This window comes from Schistocerca serialis, chromosome 4 (genome assembly GCF_023864345.2).
Source record: "Schistocerca serialis cubense isolate TAMUIC-IGC-003099 chromosome 4, iqSchSeri2.2, whole genome shotgun sequence".
NCBI lineage: Eukaryota > Metazoa > Arthropoda > Insecta > Orthoptera > Acrididae > Schistocerca > Schistocerca serialis.
Window position 1 is genome coordinate 20,731,159 of NC_064641.1, and position 6,000 is coordinate 20,737,158.

The 6,000-nt window shown below is 40.4% G+C and overlaps 1 pseudogene; it reads left to right on the plus strand.

The window, feature by feature from the left end:
• Positions 1-4,282: 4,282 nt before the first annotated feature.
• On the plus strand, positions 4,283-4,400 carry LOC126476765 (5S ribosomal RNA; annotated as a pseudogene).
• The last annotated feature ends 1,600 nt before the right edge of the window (positions 4,401-6,000 follow it).

Here is a 6,000-nt window from a genome sequence, read left to right on the forward strand (position 1 = left end):
CATAACTGGAGCACAGCCACACCACATATGAGCAGAGAGTGAAGCATGCGACCACAGCAGAATGATCACTTCATAATGTCATTCTGCGTGAATCACACACAAGAATGACTTTCAGCCAGCTAACATGGCAGAAAGTGTGAAGCTAAAGAATTAAAAGCCACAGATGGGATACCACAGAACAGTTAAAAGTGCTGACAAGCTTACAAAACAGGGTCAAATCCACTAATTGGAATAGCTCAATAACATCACTGGCATGAGCCAACCAGCATACATTCTGGGTCTTATGAGACGCACATTTTATTCTATTCTATTCAGTTGCTAGCAGCCAATCGTCACTTGGTGTGAAAGTCTTGTGAATTAAAGCAAATCCATGTTGAGGCTGTTCTATGACTAATATTTTTTGGTGACTTCAGCCACGACAGACATGCCACCCGGATGAACTCCACTGCTGTGGAATGCTGATGCCACTGATGAGAAGACCTGAGCATTTCAATCAGCACCCTGCTGGGGATCAGTCGAGGTTGACCTGCTAGCTGCTGGCCAGACACACACACACACACACACACACACACACACACACACACACACACACACTGTTGTCTGGGAGAGATGCATTCATGCTGCCCCCATGGCCCATGGCAGCATCTGTGTGCAGCTACTGGAGTCTTGGCCACCTCTTGTTGGGAGGCCAGGACATAAAACAGCATGGATACCATCAGCCTTTGTTGAACTGGCAACCACTGACCTGGTTGTGAAATCTGACGTCTTCAAGGGTACCTCAGTAAAGTAGTGCGCCACACCACTGGCAACCAGTCAGTCACTGCTGACTGTGTTCGCTTCTGTGTTGTGGTGTGTTTGATCAATGGGACGAAGAAGCCATGTTCATTGAATGAATCCTAAAAATAAATGTATTTACAGAGAATGCTGTATCACAGATGCCCTACAGCATTTCTGCAGATCACACTCCCTCGTGCTGAGTCTGGTTGCCAACACCCACTGAGACCACAGTACATAGCCTGCATAACAGTCAGATTAGTATAGTCTTTTTACATTCCAAGTCTGATAATACTAAACCAGAGAACACTACACACATATGCTCACACTATGTTTCATAAGTTCTAATACCTGAAATGTTCCTTTCATTGTGTCACATGAAATCACACTCATAGGCATGGTCAGAATCCACCCTCTCACGTCAATGTGTGGCGTGTGATACAAACTAACGGCATTAATCAAAAACGTCTATTTGCCAAGTGGAATTAAATCTCTTCTCTACTACTCAATTAGATAACTATAAATAAGGGTCACCAGTCTCGTTTTGACCTGTGGGACACAGTTAAGCTTCTAGTTACTTCAATGTCAAAAATCAAAACTCTACAACAATCCCACTGCTTTAGAAAGAATTCGAGGTCCAAGCACTGAACTGGAATTCTACACCATCTCCATCTGGTTCTTAGCAAATTCTGCAATAATCCCCGCATAACAAAACCAGAAATGCATTTGACTGTCAAGAACAGAAAAGATCTCACAAAAGACAATGCTCAAATTTCCACAGAAACAAATGGAAATTATCTGCTTAAATTAAAACCTCAACAAATTAGTTACCTTCAGTGAAACACCAACATCAAGCTAGCTACTGGTTCCATGACCTGATGTAAGGGCTCTGCCTACTGGGCATGTGCATATGCACTTGAAGGCAACACTCTCCTAAAAAAAACCTGAAAATGTCTGAGGAGAAATCCACATTGGCTTAGCCAATTCTTGTAGACTTTCCATACTGGAAAAATAGCTCAGCTGATCACCAGTTACTGACATCAGAAACATACGTTAGAATACCACCTCCACTCCAGAGGGCACACAACTCTTACAGCCCACAAGGGTACCTGGTCAACTTCTGAAAATCACCAGTTCCAAGTCACTTCATGAAATTATTTAACACTAGGCTTTTCAGCCAATCAGATTTGAGCTCTTCATTGGCCACTTCCTGTTTCCGCTAATAGAGCTTCTATAAGGTGCTGTTTCCTAAGAGAACTGTAAGACATATTGGAAAACACTGGCTGTTTTGGGAAAAATATTTGTCCTTGAAATCGGCCTAGCTGGCTCTGACTTGTGAGTTTACAAACTTGGTTTGGTCTTAGCTGGAATACGGGCAAGTCACATGGCACATCGGGATTAGGTGACATAGGTGACAGGAAACAGAAGAGAAATTCCAGTTATGGAGGAGACATGCATGCCTGTCAGTGAGTGACACTACCAGGTACTGAATATAACTGGAAGTACATAAAAAATACTAAAATTGAATATAATGGGCTCTCAAAGAATACGAAGATATTAATTTTACATCCTGATGCCATGAGTTCATAGCAACAGTGCACTTAATTTTATGACCACTAGTACACTAGTAACAAAGCTACTTGTAAACTATAATTTAACAGACATTTAAAATTATACTGCTGGAAAACCAAGGCAACTATACCCTTCATTGTTATGTAAATGCGAAGCTTATCTGCAGGGCGTTAAAAAAAGTGTTGAATATTTTGAGGTGTGGTACTACCCACCAAAACAAGAAAAAAAAAAAAAACAAAAAAAAAAAAAAAAAAAAAGCCATCAAGTAGACATGGACCCTAAAATGCAACAAAAGAGATGTATTTCACAGAAGTCAAGAGGAACAAATGCTCATAGCTCTTAAGGTATGCATTTTGTAGCCTATGTTTACTACACTTTTTTCCTTTTTTTTTTTTTGGGTAGTACCACCTTTAAAAATATTTGACACTTTTTTCTACACTCTGTACACAGTAACCACATAATAAACTGGTTACCTGAAACTCTTGTGTTAGTAGAGTAATGATGACTTTAATTAACATGTTTCGGTCACGTGAATTAAAGCCAGCTGTAATCCACCGAATACATAGCATGATGTCAGCATGTGTCCCCTCTTACCTTTAACCTTTCCTAAAATATGTTCAATATTTGTGGAATTTATCTGCCAAATTATTTATTATGTTCATAGTTTAAATCATATCATTATATGTAAATCATTCACAATCTAAATCTGGCGTGTCTTAATTCTCAACTGAATGTATCATATGGAAGGGCAGAAGTGTGTTTATATTTTTCGTGTGACATAGTCATTTGAATATCTATGTTTCTTTACATTTCATTCATCTTAACATAGTGCATGATGCCACCACTCAGTGTTTTTTTGTTGATAACTGCTATAATAGTCATGATAGAATGATTTGAAAGGTGGAAGAGTAATCAGCATGAGAAAATGCTTATATTTTATATGTTGTATCTTAATGAAACACATATGTTTATTGATGATGCTCATTTTAACAATTTTACCAGCATAACCTGGTTTCTGAGGTTTGAAGTAGGTGATGTTGGAGCACCTCGTTATCTTTTGTCTTTTGCTGGTGTCTCTTTCTTGAGGAAGGGCTCTGGGAGTCAGTGGTGTATGGAGACAAAAGTTAGAAAAAGGGGGGGGGGGGGGGGGGAGGAAACTGGGGAAGACTTGAGCATGCCCAATGTCAGAGCACATTTATCCACTGGCTGTCCTCTGTGGAGCATACATGTTGGGAATTCTCCAGGCTGCCTGTGTGATGGGACAGACAATGGGAGCAGCTCTGCAGATGCAACCAAATGGCTGAAACTGTATGATGTATGGATATTAATGTGTTTGTTTGTTGAAACAAATACATGGAAACCTTCATGAAATGTTCGTATGGCATTGTTGCTGGGAGGCCCCATCCAGAGAAGTTCAGCCTCCAAGTCATATTTCAGTGACACCACATTGGGTGACTTATGTGCCAGTGATGAGGATGAAATGATGATGAGGACAACATAACACCCGATCCATGAACAGATAAACTCTCCAACCCAGCCAGAGATCGAACCCAGGCCTGCCGCATGGGAGGCAAGCACGTTACCAATCAGCTAAGCATACGGACTGTTTAATGATGCCAATGCCAAACTTGTTATAATGTCTAAATAAATACAGCCTGCAATAAGCATATACAACACATACGGGAGTCCTTGAGCAATTTGTTACGTTAATACACTAAACTATTCCTTGTCTGTGTTTAACAACTGCAATGTAATAAACACGACCGTAATTGTTTTAACAAGTAAACTATAATGGGATAAGTGGGCTGCTTCATTTTTACTTTGCACAATTGGGCTATTTTTAATTTTGAGTCATTTTTACTTAGCAAAAGTATGCTAGTTGCCTCCTCCATTTTCTATCATGTAACAATAATGAAACATGGTATCAGGTACAGAAGGCAATGGCCTTGCCACAGTGGATATACCGGTTCCCGTGAGATCACCGAAGTTAAGTGCTGTCGGGCATGGTTGGCTCTTGGATGGGTGACCATCCAGGCCACCATGTACTGTTGCCCTTTTTTGGGGAGCACTCAGCCTCATGATACCAATTGAGGAGCTACTCGACCAAATAGTAGTGGCTTCAGTCAAGAATAACATCATTACGACCAGGAGAGCGGTGTGCTGACCCCACGCCCCTCCTATCCGCATCCCCCTCTGAGGATGACACGGCGGTCGGATGGTCCCGATGGGCCACTTGTGGCCTGTAGATGGAGTGGGTATCAGGTACAGAAGCTGATTCCTCTTTGGGTGAGGGTGAGGGGACGGGAACTTATAAGGGCAAGTTAAGTCATACAGAGCACCATCTTCTGATCAGCCACCATATTGAAAACATTTTGACATATTGGCTGCCATATGATGTGATAGTTTCGCCATCTTGGAAAAATCAGTCAATTGTGCAGGCTGTGCCCACATCCCCAACCACTAGCACAATGACCCATCACCCATTTTTTAATTCCTGTGATTTATATGGAGGGCAATAGGTTTCGAGCAGTGGGTGAGGAGGAGGGGAAAAGTACTGCATCTTGTGAAAGAAAAGGGAAATTTATCTGTTCATAAAGGCAAGTAAGAGATCCAGTAGTAGTTGCACACTACAAAACCAACTCAAAATGAGTAACAAAAGTTATTAAAAAATCAAGGAACATATAGATCACATCAGAAATTAGTAATTCTGACAACAGATTTAGGGCAATATGGAACACAGTGAAACGAGAGACAGGACAACCAGCCACAGAACAGGATAACATCACTACTGAAATGCATGTAAGGGCTATAAATGATGAGTCACAGGTAGCAAATATATTTCACAATCATTTCTTAAATGTTGTAGAAAGTACAAGGACAAACAGTTCAAGAGAAAAATGACAGCAGTATGTCGACAAAGTGGTCTCATAAAATTCATTCGCATCAATGAATTCCAAATTCTTCTTCTGAAATTAAGAAAATTATGTATTCTCTCAAGAACAGACGTTCATCTGGTTTGGAGTGTGCTTCCAATAGATTACTAAATATGTTGTTGTTGTGGTCTTCAGTCCTGAGACTGGTTTGATGCAACTCTCCATGCTACTCCATCCTGTGCAAGCTTCATCATCTCCCAGTAGCTACTGCAACCTATATCCTTCTGAATCTGCTTAGAGTATTCATCTCTTGGTCTCACTCTATGATTTTTAACCTTCACGCTGCTCTCCAATACTAAATTGGTGATCCCTTTATGCCTCAGAACATGTCCTACCAACTGATCCCTTTCTTCTAGTCAAGTTGTGCCACAAATTCCTCTTCTCCCCAATTCTATTGAGTACCTCCTCATTAGTTATGTGATCTACCCATCTAATTTTCAGAATTCTTCATTTTTAAAGCTTATATTCTCTTCTTGTCTAAACTACTTATTGTCCATGGTTCACTTCCATCCATGGCTACACTCCATACAAATACTTTCAGAAAAGATTCCTGAACTTAAATCTATACTCAATGTTAACAAATTTATATGTTCCCATATAACAAGCCCTGCTTTATTTGAAATACATTACACGTCACTAACTCAGGGCATTTTCCCACAGAGACTGAAATATGACATTGTTCAAAATGTTCAAATGTGTGTGAAATCTTATGGGACTTAAT